The 17,300-nt window shown below is 35.1% G+C and overlaps 1 pseudogene; it reads left to right on the forward strand.

Annotated features, from left to right (window-relative positions):
- Window positions 1-13,790: 13,790 nt before the first annotated feature.
- LOC113619272 (60S ribosomal protein L34 pseudogene) lies at window positions 13,791-17,090 on the forward strand (annotated as a pseudogene).
- The last annotated feature ends 210 nt before the right edge of the window (window positions 17,091-17,300 follow it).

Genomic DNA, 17,300 nt, shown 5'->3' on the forward strand with positions numbered 1-17,300 from the left:
CCAGGACCAGATGGCTTCACAGGTGAATTCTACCAAACATTTAGAGAAGAGCTAGCACCTATCCTTCTCAAAATCTTCCAAAAACTTGCAGAGGATAGAATACTCCAAAACCCATTCTATAAGGCCACCATCACCCTGATACCAAAACCAGACAAAGATGTCACAAAGAAGAAAATTACAGGCCAATATCACCGATGAACATAGATACAAAAATCCTCAACAAAATACTAGCAAACAGAATCCAACAACATATTAAAAGGATCATACACCATATCAAGTGGGATTTATCCCAGGGATGCAAGGATTCTTCAATATATGCAAATCAATCAGTGTGATACACAATATTAACAAACTGAAGCATAAAACCATATAATCTTCTCAATAGATGCAGAAAAAGCTTTGACAAAATTCAACACCCATTTATGATAAAACCCCTCCAAAAAGTGGGCAGAGAGGGAACCTACCTCAACATAATAAAGGCCATATATGACAAACCTACAGCAAACACCATTCTCAATGGTGAAAAACTGAAAGCATTTCCTCTAAGATCAGGAGCATGACAAGGATGTCCACTCTTGCCACTGTTATTCAACATAGTTTTGGAAGTCCTAGCCATGGCAATCAGAGAAGAAAAAGAAATAAAAAGAATCCAAATTGGAAAAGAAGTAAAACTGTCACTGTTTACAGATGACATGATACTATACATAGAAAATCCTAAAGATGCAACCCAAAAACTACTGGAGCTAATCAAGGAATTTGGTAAAGTTACCAGGATACAAAAGTAATGCACAGAAATCTCTTGCATTCCTATACACTAACAACAAAAAACTGGAAGGAGAAATTAAGGCAACTATTCCATTTACCATCGCAACAAAAAGAATAAAATACCTAGGAATAAACCTACCTAAGGAGACAAAACCTGTACTCAGAAAACTATAGGATTCTGATAAAAGAAATCAAGGATGACTCAAACAAATGGAGAGACATACCATGTTTTTGGATTGGAAGAATCAATATTGTGAAAACAACTATACTACCCAAAGAAACCTACAGATTCAGTGCAATCCCTGTCTAATTATCAATGGCATTTTTCACAGAATTAGAACAAAAATTTTCACAATTTGTATGGAAACACAAAGGACTCCAAATAACCAAAACAATCTTGAGGGGAAAAAAACAGAGCTGGAGGCATCAGGCTCCCTGATGCTACAAAGTTACAGTAATCAAGAAAGTATGGTACTGGCATAAAAAACAGAAATATAGATCAATGAAACAGGATAGAAAGCCCAGAGATAAACCCACGCACCTATGATCACCTAATCTACAACAAAGATGGCAAGAGTATACAATGGAGAAAAGACAGTCTCTTTAATAAGTGGTACTGGGAAAACTGGACAGCTACATGTAAAAGAATGAAATTAAAACACTCCCTAACACCATACACAAAAATAAACTCAAAATGGATTAAAGACCTAAATGTAAGACTGGACACTATAAAAGTCCTAGAAGAAAACTTAGGCAGAGCACTCTTTGACATAAATCACAGCAACATCTTTTTTGACCCACCTCCTAGAGTAATGAGAATAAAAACAAAAGTAAACAAATGGGACCTAATTAAACTTAAAAGCTTTTGCACAGCAAAGGAAACCATAAAAAAAATGAAAAGACAACCCTCAGAATGGGAGAAAATATTTTCAAATGAAGCAACTGACAAGGGATGAATCTTCAAAATATACAAACATCTCTTCAAAATAAACAGTGCACCTCAAAGAAACAAAAAACAACCCAATGAAAAAATGGGTGGAATACCTAAAAAGACATTTCTCCATAGAAGGCATACAGATGGCCAACAAACACATAAAAAGGTGCTCAACATCACTAATTATTAGAGAGATGCAAATCATTATTACAATGAGGTATCACCTCACACTGGGCAGAATGGCCACCAGCAAAAAATCTACAAACAATAAATGTTGGAGAGGGTGTGGAGAAAAGGGAACACTCCTACACTGTTGCTGGGAGTGTAAATTGGTAGAGCCACTATAAAGAACAGTACAGAGGTTCCTCAAAAAACTAAAAATAGAACTACCATATGACCCAGCAATCTCACTCCTGGGCATATATCCTGAGAAAACCATAGTTCAAAAAGATACAGGCACCCCAATGTTCATTGCAGCACTATTTACAATAGCAGGACATGGAAGCAACTTAAATGTCCATCAACAGAGGAATGGATAAAGAAGATGTGGAATATTGGTCAGCCATAAAAGGATTGAAATAGTACCATTTGCAGAGACATGGATAACCTAGAGACTGTCATACAGAGTGAAGTAAGTCAGAATGAGAAAAGCAAATATCGTATAATATCACTTATATGTGGAATCTAGAAAAATGGTACAGATGAACTTGTTTGCAAGCAGAAATAGAGACACAAATGTAGAGAACAAACTTACAGATACCAAGGGGGGAAGGTGGGGTGGGACAAATTGGGATATTGGGATTGACATAAATACACTACTAGGTGTAAAATAGATAACTAATGAGAACCTATTCTATAGCACAGGGAACTCTACTCATTGATGTGTGGGGACCTAAATGGTAAGGAAATCTAAAAAGAGGGGATATATGTATACTTATAACTGATTTACTTTGCTCTACAGCAGAAACTAACACAACATTTTGAAGCACTTATACTCCAATAGAAACTTTTTTTTTTTTTAAGTTGCAGAACAGAGAATAACATTTGTCTTGTTGGAGGTTTATAGGAACATTGTGACCTGACCTACGTGGACAGCTGCAAGAACAAAGGATTCTGGCACCAAGAATTTTGCAACAACCAAGCACACACCCTCCCCTTTTAGTATAAAAGAAGCCTGAATTCTAACTCAGGTAAGATGGTTCTTTGGAACACTAGTCCATCATCTTCTCAGTCTTCTGGTTTTCTGAATAAAGTCCCTATTCCTTTCCCCCCACCCCAAAAAAATAAACCTAATGTCATACTTCAAGGAACTAGAAAAAAAGAACATACTAGACCCAATATTAGCAGAAAACAGAAAATAAGTAGCAGAGAAGAAATAAATGAATTAGAGACAAGAAAGACAATAGAAAAAAAAAATCAAAGAAACTATGAGATATCTTTTTGTAAAAGTACAAAAAAATTAGAAAACTTTGGCTAGATTTAACAAGAAGAAATAAAAGAGACAGGACTCAAATAAATAAAATCAGAAGTGAAAACAGAGATATTACAATGATACCACAGAAATACAAAAATCGTAACAGACTACTGTGAATAATTACATACTAACAATCTGTATTACCTAGAAGAAATATGTGAATTTCTAAAAACATACAACTGACCAGAACTGAATCATGGAGAAATAGAAAATCTGAAAAGACTAATAATGAGTCAGAGAATGAAGCAGTAATCAAAAAACCTTGCAACAAAGAATAGCCTAGGACCAGATGTCTTCACTGGTAAATTTTACCAAATGTTTAAAGCTAATCTTCCTCAAACTCTTCCAAAAAAATTAAAGAGGGAACTTCCAAACACATTTTATAAGGCCAGCATTACTGTCATCCCATATCCTACACAAGGAAACTACAAGAAAAGAAAATTATAGGCCAATTACCCTGGTGAACATAGATGCAAAGTTCCACAATGCATTCTAGCAAAACTGAATTCAATAGTACATGAAAAGGATCATACACCAGGATCAAGTGATATTTATCCTTGGGATTCAAGGACGTTTCAACTTTTCCTCTAAGATCAGAAACAAGAAAAGGATGCCCACTCTTATCACTCTTGACATAGTACTGGATTTCCTAGCCAGAACAATTTGGCAAGAAAAAGAAATGAAAGACATTAAAATCAGAAAGGAAGATATTAAATAGTCTCTACAGATGGCATGATGCTATGAAAAAAGAAAAAAAAATCCTAAAGAATCCACCAGAAAGCTCTAAGAACTAATAAATTCAGTAAAGTTGAATAAAAGCCTGCATACAAAATCATTTAAATGTCTTTACATCAACTACAATCTGAAAAGGAATCCCATTTACAATAGAATCAAAAACAATAAAATACTTAGGAATAAATGTAACCAAAGATGAAAAAGACCTGTACGCTGAAAATATGAGACATTGATGAAAAAACTGGAGAAGGCATGAATAAATTGAAAGATATCCCGTGTTCATGAAATGGAAAAATTAACATTGTTAAAATGCCTATACTCCCTAAAGAGATCTATAGGTTCACTGCAATCCCTATCAAAATTTCAATGGCATTTTTCCCTGAAACAGATAAAACAATCCTAAAATTTGTAGGGAAACACAAAAAATCCCAAGTAGCCAAAGCAATTTCAAGCAAGCAGAACAAAGCTGGAGGCATCACGCTCCCTGATTTCAAACTATTTTACAATGTTATAGTAATCAAAGAGTATGGTGTTGGCATAAAAACAGGTGCAAAGATCAATGGAACATAATAGAGAGTCCATAAATAAACCCACATGTATATGGTCAATTAATTTATGACAAAGAAGCCAAGAATATACAATGGACAAAGGACAGTCTCATCAATAGACGGTGTTAGGAAAACTGGATATTCACACACCAAAGAATGAAATTAGACCCTTTTCTTACACCTTACATAAAAAGTAACTCAAAATGGATTAAACACTTAAATGTAAGACCTGAAACTGTAAAACTTCTAGAAGAAAACATAGGGAAGAGTCTCCTTGAAACTGGTCTTGGCAATGTTTTTTTTTTTGGATATGATATCAAAGGCAAAAGCAACAAATGCAAAAATCAAGTGGGACAATATCAAATTTTAAAACTTGCACAGCAAAGGAAGCAATCAACAAAACGAATAGGTAAACTATGGAATGGGAAAAAATATTTGCAAACTACATATCTGGTGAGGGGTTAATATCCAAAATATATAACGAACCCATACAACTAAATAGCATAAAAACAAATATCATTTGTGCCAGCGGATGAACCTGGAGGACATTTTGCTAAGTGAAATAAGCCAGACACAGAAAGACAAATACTGTATGATCTCACTTATATGTGGAATATTAAAAAGTTGAACTCATAGAACCAGAGAGTATAACGATAGTTCCCAGGGGCTTAAGGATGGAGGAAATGGGGAGATGTTGGCCGAAGGGTGCAAACTTTCAGTTATAAGCTGAATAAGTTCTGGGGATCTAATGCACAGCATGGTGATTATAGTCAACAAAGCTGGAGTATACACATTTCAAAGTTACTTAGAGACTAGATCTTAAATGTTCTCACAACAAAATGAAATAATAATTATGTGACATGAGAGAGGTGTTAGCTAATGCTATGGTGGTAATCATATTGCAATATATAAATGTATCAGATCAACACATTTTACACCTTAAACTTGGTGATTATAGGTAATAATACTGTATTGTATACTTGAAATCTGCTAAGAGAGTAGATCTTATGTTTTCGTCTCACACACACACACACACACACACACACACAATACAACTATGTGGGGAGGTAGATGTGTTAATTAACTTGATTGTGATAATCATTTCACAATGTATATTAAATCATCACATTTTATACCTTAAAATGTTTAAAATACTAATTAAGCCCATGTTTCTTTCCAGATAACTCCTCACTTGCCATTTCTTCACTTGCCTATAGGACAAATCTAATAATATCGATTATATACTATTTAGGATTAGATGGATAAATCTTACTTAAGAATTACATAATGAACTATTTGTCATCCTCACAGCGACAAAAACAGCTCTGCCTCCTGTATTCCACATGGCACAAAATGATGTCTCTCTGACCACTTACTCACGCTCAAAATCTAGGAGTTAAAGTTGACTCCTCTCCTTCAACCCCATTCCCTGAACTACCAAATCCTATGTTACCCTTTGTAAATACCTTTTAGGTAGAAAAGGTTATTTCCATCCTCACTATCAGAGTGTAGAAGAGTCATCTGTTGCTCTCTAACTGGCTTCCCTGCCTCCAGGTTTGTCCCTTCTTCCCTCACTATTCTCAGCTCAGCAGCAAGATAATTTTCTTGAAAATAAATTTTAATGTTGGTATGTCATTTCTTATATGTCTTCCCCTTGCCCTCATGATAAAGTCTAAAGTTCCATTCAAATCTTGTTAATTCTTCTTTAGCTCTGATTTCCCTTGTTGTCTACCATTCCCCAGTCTTAATCCATGCTCCAGATGAATTAAGGTGTTTTCATATCCCTGAATCCTAACTCAGACTTTATGATTGGAACATTTCTCCCCACTTCACCTAATCTGAATACATTCTAACCTTCAGTCAGATTCCAGTTGAAATAACATTCCTTTAGGTACTCATATCAATATGCTTACTGTGCACACTCACTGTATTTCCCTCTTAATCACACTGACCACACCTCACTTAAATGATATGTTTAGTTGTTTGTAATCCCTACTAGATTATAACTTTAGTGAAGATAGAACCTTTTTGATTTACTGATATATTTTAAATATTTGGCACAAATAAATATTCAATAAATCTTTTTGAGTACATGAGTAAATGAAAAGAAGGTGACACAACTTTGTGCTAGGATAGATGTTCTTGAATAAGAGTAGATATGTGTGCACATGGAGGTGCAGAAAAATTTTATATCTTTAGGTAGATTCATCACAAAACACCATATATAGATTATTACTTGCTCTCAGAACCTCAAATAAAATATAGGAAAATTGTAAAAAATGAAGCAATAATGTAAAATTATACGATGTGCCTACACAATACTGGTGTTTCTAAACACATTATATTCTGGTAGGCTAAATATATTCTCAAGTAGAAAAAGAGTCAAAAAGAAAACCAAATCCACCAACCTGCTCTTGTGAACATTAATTTTTTATGGTACAGAAGAATATTTCACTTGCTCTGTTTTTTCCAGTTAAAACTGAAAAATACTTCTTTGATCTGGTAGATCAGATTTTAAGAATAAAAACGATTGTTTTAAGATCAAATGTATTCTGCATCTTACACGGATCCTTGTTAGGTCTTCTAATTCACTAAGGCATTTTTATTTACTTTGGAGATTCAGCAAATTTGAAGAGTGTGCTGTGACAACAGTTTGACTAGATTTAATGATTATGCATCTTCACATATTAAATACAAAATTAGAATTTATAACCATTTTGGAGTTACAAAATATGGTAGAAGACTCCTCTAACAATCTGAAGATAGGAAAAGGGATATAAATCCTTTTTCTGCTTAATTAAAAAATTTTTTAAGTTCTGCTATACATCCATGCACACACATATACATATACAAATACATATATAGTACAACTTGTTTTTCATGAGGTTATATTTACATATAGTGGCCAAAATCAAACAGGATAGAGAAGTATAATGACAGATAACAAGTATTCAGTCATAAAAGTTTTATTAGTCAGAATTTAGTCATCAAACCAGAGCCACTAACAGTGTTATGGGAATAAGTTGTTTACCCTAGAAATGAGTACTTACACAAATGTGGCAAAGTGAGGAAAAGAAAAGTTTCAAAGTAGTCAGTCAGAGATACTTTCTATACTGTTTGATCCTGGCTGTTATATAAAAATATAACCTCCTGAGAAAATCACTAACTGTAATAACCTGAAGCAGTGATGTGAGTGGGTATTTATGATTCTATAGAAAAAGCTTAGAAGCTGTGAATATCTGGTAGCCCAGTGTGTCTGCAAAGAAGAGTTTCATAGTGAGGTCCAAGAAAGCTGCTAACTCTGAGGAAGCTGCAGTCAAATATTAGACAGTTGTCTTGTGTTACTATTGAATGGTGGGTGGAGCCACAGATTGGGAAGACAAGATAGGAGTTCAAGCCCTTTGGGCACATCTGCATTTGTGTATCACCCAGTTTGCCCATCATGACAATCTAAGAGTAATGGCTTCCTCTTCACTTTTACCATCTAAACCCCACATATGTTCCTGTTTTGGCCAATTCCAACCCAGAACCACATAGGCAAGAGGACTTGAGAAAACAAAGTTCCTAGACCTGAGTTATTATAAGCAATTCAGAACAAAAAGAAAAGCCCCACTACACCATTCCCCACCCACCCCCCAAAAAAAGCTGAATGGAAAAAGGGAGAAGAAACAGCTCTCATTCTTTATGGAACAAAATTTAATTTTTGCATACAAACATTAACCTCATCAATATTGTCATAAAATTTCCTTAGGTTGATTTCAAATGCCAGTACTTTTTACATAAACTACAGATAATTAATTCATTGACCATTCTATTTGTTTCATTTAATTACTATTTAATTCATTCAAAAAATGTTTAGTAAGCATTTGTATAGCAAACATGTATGGGGGTACAAGTGTAAATACAAGGGCAAAGTTTCTTCACACATGCAAATTACATTCCAGTGGCAAGAGAAAAATAATAAAGAAATAGAAATGTAAGTTAATTATAGTGATGTAAAAAGAATAAAACAGGGTAAAGAGTTTGAATATGGGAGGGACTAATATATCAGTTTTACAGAGTGATGAATGAAAAGCTCTCAGATATGACATCCCATCAGAGACACATAGCAAAGGACCAAGTGAGCTCTGCAGATACCTGGGAAAGTGAGCACTTCCGGCCAAGAGTTAAAACATCAGAGGCAGGAATGTGTTTATTGTTTTGAAGAAATGAAAAGAATGTTAGCATGGTAGACTGCAACTAGGAAGAGGGAAATTGAAATGTGATAAAGATGGAATAAGAATGTGATAAAGAAGTCCTGGAGGCAGATTTGGAGTCCATGGTATGAAGTATCTAATGTTTGAAACAGGTACCTGATATTGTCAAGATTTTTATTTTAAAAGGATTACTCTAGTTACTGTACAGAAAATGGAAAGACTGGGCTTGCCAAGCATAGCAAAAAGGTTAGTTAGGAACCACTTATTTCTAAAAAGGCTGTAAAAGCCTATTTTGTTTTAGCACAGGGCTCCTTAGATTTTTGGGTTGAATGGATCTAAACATTTCTCATAAAGACCTGGAATCAAGCACTGCAGACTCAAAATTATTTTTTAAAGACTCAAATCCAGATTTGTAAATAGATATCAAATAATCTGTAAAATAAGACTTCAAGGCTCAATACGCCTATTGGATATTTTCTTTATTTTAATTAGGCAGTGCATACTGCTTTATTTTTTCTCTCCAAAGAGAAAAAGTGCACAAAGACGAAATTAGCTTTAAGTACAGTGTATGCCACTTTTTATTTTTAAGAAAAAGTATGTATTCATAATTTTAAGTAATGGAAGCTAAAAGTGTTGTATCTGCTATAGTTTGTCTCCTCTATATGAAACACCAGAATTAGCAATTCCACAAAGCATTGCCTTCCACAAGCATCTCTTGTAAAATTTATCTTGGAGCTAAATATAAAGATTGAAAATAATAAAATAGAACCTACTTAAGGTTGTTACATCTTCGTTACTCACCAATAGTAGTTTAATAAATATTTCTTATATTTTAATTAGGACTTTCACTAGGTGACTGGTTTCTGGGCCACATGAAACAATTTTCACTTTTCCACTGACGTCAATTATCCAAGCTAAAACCCATCTTCTACTCTGTGGTATTTCAAATATGGTATAAATGATGAAAATGCAAGCTGTTGAAGTTACTATCAATTCGACTGTCTTTATACTAGGCTGAGTTGCATAGATTCATCATCAGTTCTAGACTACAGCATTATTTTAATGTAATTTCTGCAGTTTTATCATTTACTGATATGTTTAATTGCACAGAAGGTGGCCAGTAGTATAAATTAAACAGCTGTGTTTTTTGGTTGAGATCACCATGTTAATAAAATTATGAGCTTCTAAAATATCTTGTCAGATTATAGAAATTTAAACTGTTTTTCAGTTTACATGATCATTTGAAAATTTATTACTATGAACTATAAAAAGTATGCGTGACAAGGCACTACTTAAGCTTAAAAGAAAGTAAGCAATGCCTATTCACAAAGTGTTCCTGATGGGCCTCATTGAAAGCAACTGGTTTAGAAAGCAGAGGTAGCAGTTCACTAATCACCTCTCATTAAAGTTGAAACAGTAGCATAGCAATCCATTAAGCTCCAAATCCTATTATCATCTATCTGAAAACTAAAATTGTGGATATGAAATATAAATAAAGTAAAAATTGGCAGATAGAGATAATATATCTAAATCATTGTTGCATACCCTAAATTGCTTATTTTGTCAAGGTATAAAATGTACTGCACAGAAAAAATTATCCATAAAAGTATATTGAACCAATTGTTATGCTTTCCTTTGCACAAACCAATCCCCAAAGCTCTAATTAATTTCCTAAATATATACAATCCCAACAGCTCTCACAAACACATACAACACAAACAAGACAAAATAGGTATCAATGTAAAGTACTAAGTATACACCATTTACCATTTGAAAAAAAATATCTAAATCAAAGTCAACTCCTGAAATAAATGACCACTAAAAAAACTGACTAAGATCAATAATTTTAAATGCCCTCAAATGAAGTTCATACTTCTGAAATAGATTAAGGATAATTCTCTCTCTCTCCCCCCCTCTCTTTCACACATGCACACATACTTGATGCCAGTTGTGAAATAGCTGTACTTTAGTTTTCTGTTTCTAAATATATATATGTTTTTCCTGTGTGCCTAAAATAACCACCTTAAATAAAACGAATAAATTAAACAAAGTCAAAAGAGAAATGATCACATGGAAAAAACATGTGATACAACACATATCACAGCAAAGGCTTAATTTTCTTACTATATAAAGACTCCTACAATTAGTAAGAAAAACACCAAAATCCCAAGAGAAAAACAGGCAGAGGAGAACAGATGAATACCAGAAAAGGAAAAAAACAAAACAAGTCTTAAATATATGAAAAGCACTAGGAATAGGAAGCCCTCATTTTTCCACTCCCATCCCCACTGCCCCAAGCCCTTCCTTAGTAGATAGTGTGTTAAGTTCTTCTCCCAGTTTTCCTGTGTTGGTATAGTATTCTCCCCTCCAGCATGAGGCTTTAATAGAATCTGTTTTTATCAAGCAAATATACACCACTTAACCAGTCAATTCATTCTGCCCAGTAGTTTCAAGCTCCACCTTGGATTCCAAACAGCTTTCTCATAGCACATACCATTTCTCAGAGGGTGCTCTATGGTAACTTTGCAGGCCTTAATAACTTAATACTAAAGTGTCAGATCTACACGGTTGGAGAGTAACACTTTTTTCACCCTCCTGGAAATGCGCTACTCTGGATCTTGCTGGATCCTAACATACTCCTCCACTTAGATCGCAAGTAGAGAGAATAGACTTACAGAATCAGAAACCTAGGAAAGGAACTCTCGAAATAAGTCAGTCTTCCCCTTTTGCCCTCCTTCTTTTCTTGAAACAAGCTACCCAGAGAGCACCATATTCAGATCTACTCCTTAGGAGAGGGGCTCTGTGGGAGGGAGTCCTGAGCAGTCCCATGGCTGGAGAACAATGAATTTCAGCCTGGACTTCAGCATAGGAAACCAAACCCCCTGCAGTTAGACTCATTCAGACTCCCATATCAGCATTTCCCACTGGTATTTTCTAGAGCCCTTGGTCTTGTTGGGTCTTGTGTGGTTCTGGGAAAATTTGACTGTACTCCCTCAAAGAACCAAATACACACAAGTTCCTCTCAAAAGCAGGCAGATATTGTTTTAAAATCAAAAGTATATATAAAATAACCAACATATAGCACAGGGAACTATACTCAATATTTTGTAATAATCTATAAGGGATGAAAATCTGAAGAAGAATGTATGCGTGTGTGTATATGGGTGTGTGTAACTGAATCATTGTGCTGTACACCTGAAACACGATATTGCAAATCAACTATACTTCAGTAAAAAAAGCATATGTCTCATCACAATCTACAATCTACAATATTGTTGTGATTGCTCTTTAGTACTAAATTCTCACCCTTGCTTGTTTTTATATGAAAATTTCTACAAGAATTGTTCAACCTGTGCAATTTTAATACTATCTCATAGCCAATACATTTCTGACAGATATAAAAACTTTCATGTACTTTTACTGTCTTCGATTTTTTAGAGCAATTTTTTTTGTTGGTGAAAACAGACTATTAGTGTTAACCAAGTTAAATCAAATTTAAATGAATTCAGACAGCTTAACACAGGAATACATTCATATGCAAAGCACACAATAGTCAAATCAGATAGAGAAGTTGATATAAGAAGTTTTAGAGAAAGGAAATCCCATCAAGTGCAACTTAACCTAATTGAGACTGATTTTAAATCACTTTCATTTCAAAGGTAGATTTAATCTTTCAAGAATAGCTTTTTTTCAATATGAAAATGAGAGCCCTTTGAATCTTTTTTTTCCCTCTCTTTTCATCTTGTTATTATAATCCACTAGGTGGGTGAATTTTATCTGGCAAGATTTCATTATCTTCTGCTTTGATTAGGAATCATTACAATTTGTAGTATTTTCTTTACTTCCTTTCAAAGAACTTCAATCTCTGTTGGTTTAATGAACATGCTAATATATGTTATAGAATAAAACTCTAAGTAAGGAGATTAGAGCAGGTTCTAGTGTGGAGAAGTTATGTTATTTTACTTTTTGTCACCATATATTAGAAATTTCTAAAGGGAAAGGGCACTAGAATTTTTGAATAATTCTTACAGAGTCAATAGCAGACATTTTTATTACATTTAACAATATATAACAACTTTTATTGAATGGTTAATGTGTGATGAATGCTAACTACCCCACTGAGGACATGTCAAAATGTCTTCCTCAGGCTAACACCAAAAAACTAAACAATTACAACAAAGGACTAACTATTTTGATAGCTAGTAGTATGGGGCAGTTTGAAGGGGATTTGAAATATATATTTGAAGAATTAGTAAATGAAGTTTGAGAAATTGATGTCTAAGGCAGTTTCTTAAGATGAATATGGTTTATCCAGTTAACGTGTGTATTGGGACCAAAGAAATATGAATAATTATATCATAGCTCTGTCTATAACATTAATAATCCATTTTTATTAACCATCTTTGTTCAGTTCCTGTGACTTTCTTATGCACAAATTCTACCCATTTTTCATTTTCTCTTGCCTATTCCATATTGATTTGCTGATGATGTTTATATACACATCTGCGAAAGGCTATGCATATCTTGGTTAAAAGTGAGAATTTGGACTTCTAAACCACTACCTGTGTCTGAATCTCAGCTCTGTCATGTGTAATCACTATGACCTTGGTAAGTTCTTTAAAATCTCAATGATTCAGTTTTCTCATCCATAAAATAGGATAAATAATGGTATCAATCATGCAGGGGAGATGCGTTGATAAAAATAACATATGCAAAATTCATAGAAACAAATTTGTACATAGTACAAAGAGTACACAGTAAACTCTTTGTGTTTGCTATTATTTTATTAGATGTTGGATACTAAGTTTAGCAGCAATCTGCCACAAAGAGCTGTCTAAAAGCTATCAAGCACCTTTTCTACATTTCAATAGCTCCCTAAATTGTGAATCTTACTTTCCCAAATTGAAACCCTACATTTCCAATCACCTTTTCTGCTAGCTAGCAGACATGTGACTTAGGTTCTGCCAACTTGATGCACCTGTGTGAGTCCTGATTCATATGTAAGTTACGTCAGAAAAACAGCCAGGTATAAGGCACCCAACTTACTGGAGCACATAGAAGCAAGGGAAGTGAGTTCATGAGGTTGGCAATAATGGAGACCCTTTGTTCCTCCAGAGATATGCCTAAAGGCATTCAGAATGGTCCAGTGTTTGATGTACTATTGTAAGTTACCTGACAATATAGCCTCTAACAAACCTAGGCTGTCCTGAACCTCTGGTAATAGAATTGTTTACCTTTCCAACAGGAAGTTTGGGAAAGCACGAACACATGTGGGCTGTGCACAGGCTGACTTTAAGGGCTTCATGTCGTGAGAACTGAAATTCTTATGAGGTAGTTTAAAATAAACAAAAAAAACATGTCAGTGAGGCCTACTTTGGATGCATATGTGCAAAATAAGTCCATGACAGGATCAAGTGTGTTTTCCTTAGTGAGGAACAGAAACATTGTCAAAGTGATGAAGGCATGAGCACAGAATCATAAACCTAAATTTAAAAATAAAGCTTTTTTGAGTAACAAAACAGTTTAAAAACTAATAAAGTAAGATAAATTATTATGACAGTCCTTTTCTAATTGTGATGGAAGTACTGGGGGTATCAGAGCTTTAGTTGCTCAACCACAGAGTTCTGTGTTGTGGTCTGAGAATTGTTCCTTGAAGCTTATTAATATTTCTTGATAAATCTTCCTGTTTAAACTTGTGAGAGTGGAATCTACTGACATAGTGTAGGGAGGATGACCAATACAGTAATTTACATCGGAGGAAGTTACAGGCATCCCGCACTCCGAAAAAACAAACAAACAAACAAAAAATGGGAATTTGAAATGGGTCATCTCATTTGAGTGAGTTTGAAGTCAGTGAGTAGAGAATTGATTAGCATTAGGAAAAGGATGTGAGTATTCCATGGCACATAGTGGCAAAACATTGACTTAACTCATCATTGTGGTCCCTTGGAATGAAGTGTGTATTAAAGTAACATTTTGAGGATTCAGTGTTTACTATTTACACCACTTTAGTGGGTATCAAAAATACCAAGGCTCTTTTGTGCATAGACTGCTTAGAGAGTTTAAAAAATAATTTAACAGCTCAAAGTTTTAAATTATTATTCAACCATTACTAGATAAGCAATAGATTCTCATAACATGCTTAAAATGTTTTTTTGTCATTTAGCAACAGGGCTGTTTAGCAACACAGAATCTGCTGTCGTCATCACTGTGTTTCAGGATAGGCAGAATCCACAGCTGCTTTAGGCCTCTTTCCATATGCTTTCATTCATTCAACAGATATCTCTAGCCAACCACATAAAAGGAACTAATACAGATGATGCATTATAGAAACTAAAGAAATGGGTAAGTTCTCTGCCTTCAAGGATCAGAAAATAGATAAGAGGATAGGTATTAATAAGAAAAATGAAGCTGGCTAGGGAAACTAGAAGGATGGGGTAAAGTTTTACTGAAAATTATCAGGGAATGCCCTATGATAGTCTGGATACTCCACCAAGCAGACACCAAGATAAGATTAGATGAATAGAAACTACATGATTTCACCAACAGAAGAGTGACTTAATATTTAAAAGGTGTCACCCTAGCTACTCTATCATTCTACTGGTTCAGTGAGACCAGTTTTCATACATTTTTGTTTTCAAGATTTCTATCAACTACTGTATATCCTGTGAATTTGTCTTTCAATCAATGTTAAAAAATGAATGAATGAATGACTATAGTTCCAAACCATACTCATTTTTCTAAATTAAAATATAGAGAAAATAAAAGTGCTGTGGATCTCATTTCTGTAACATGTTAAAACTATAAAATATTATGTATTGTTTGCAAAAGGTTAAATATGTTATATGCAGAAAAATGATACAAGCTAACTTCCCGATGGTGGTTACTTCTGGGTAGAGAAGGAAAGAGAGGATTCTCACTTCAGATTAATTTGTAATTTTTTTTTTTTTTTTTTACAAAAAAAATTGGAGGAAAATATAACAAAATGTCAGCAATTTTAAATCCAGGATGATGCTGAACAGTTAGCTTTTGCTGTATAACATACCACTCCAAAACTTTTTTTTTGCTCAAAACACACCATTTATTTAAGCTCTTGATTTTATGGATGAGTTTAACTGATGGGTTCCACTGCTAAGTCTCTCCTGGGCTCACTTGTGTTTGTAGTCAACTGCCAGACCTTCATGGGTCTGGTCGCTATAGGGAGGCCCTTATCTAGGGCAGCTTTGTCTGCCAGGAGGCTACACCAGGCTTGTTCAAAAAGTGGAAGGAGGGGGTTCCCTGGTGGTGCAGTGGTTGAGAGTCCACCTGCCGATGCAGGGGACACAGGTTTGTGCCCCGGTCCGGGAGGATCCCACATGCCACGGAGCGGCTGGGCCCGTGAGCCATGGCCGCTGAGCCTGCGCGTCCGGAGCCTGTGCTCCGCAACGGGAGAGGCCACAGCAGTGAGAGGCCCGCGTACCGCCAAAAAAAAAAAAGTGGAAGGACGGATTCAAAAACCACAAGAGGTAAAATCCAGTGTGCAAGCATCTTTCAAGGTTCTACTTGCATCATACTTGCTAAAGAGCCTTTGGCACATGGCTAATCCAGATTCAAGAGGTGAACGTGGGTAAATAGATTCCATCTATTGATGGAAGGAGCTCAAACTATTGTCATCATTTCTGCAAAAACACCACAATTCTCCTGATCACAACTGTTCACATTCCTCCTGCCTGAAATATGTTCATTTCTACCCCAGGATCCTCCAGAATCTCACTGAATTGCACATCAAGCTTGAAGTAAAGGATCTCACGGTCTCTATTAATGGGAATACAGATGATGTCCCTCTGGTGGTTCTCTTAATTCATGGCCCTATGAACTAAAAAGGCAAGTTATCTGCTATCTGTCCCACACACACACATGCACATGATACAATGATGAAAGAGGGGCAACATAACTGCAGTTGACACCCATTCACAGGGAGGATGTATGAGAGGTACATAGCAGTCACTGGTCCATAGCTATTATAAATTACTCATGGGTAAACATTGCCAGGTTCTCTTACCCTGGGGACAGGACCTAGTCATTTCCCTGGAATTGGCTCCCAGTTCACAACTGAATCTCTACTATTACCATAAGAATATCTATTTTCCTGTTCTTCTCCATACCTGGCTCTTAACTCCTCATACCAGGTTCTTGGCTTCATCCTTTGAGAAATTCTACCTTTTCTCTGTGAAAAGCTGAGAAGATTACTCAACCTGTTTTCTGTCCATAGAAAATAAAAGGCCCAGAGGCTTTTATGCAATTTTCTTGGTCCCTTTGTTTCAAGATGGGATCCTTTTAACTGACATAACTGCCTTTAAAAATCTTTATAGGCTATCTGTGTATCAGATAATAGACCATTGCGCTTCATAAAAGCCACATCACTAATTGTTTTCCAGACAGACTTTTCTCTATTTTGAACACATACAACTACTTAAATCTTTAGAGGTCTTAACAAAGGGTCTAAAGCCAACACCCTAGATTTGATCTGATGCCATGACCCTGCTTTGATCATCGTGACCCTGATGCAAAGTTTCATTGGCAATTCTTTGGTTTTCATCTTCCAGTTTTTTATTTATTTTAAGAATCTGCCCTTAGCTGAAGACAAACAGTTTCATTTTCCAGTTTAT

Source organism: Aethalodelphis obliquidens, unplaced genomic scaffold, assembly GCF_003676395.1.
Source record: "Aethalodelphis obliquidens isolate GAN/ISIS:26980383/991018 unplaced genomic scaffold, ASM367639v1 scaffold6, whole genome shotgun sequence".
Taxonomy (NCBI): Eukaryota; Metazoa; Chordata; class Mammalia; order Artiodactyla; family Delphinidae; genus Aethalodelphis; species Aethalodelphis obliquidens.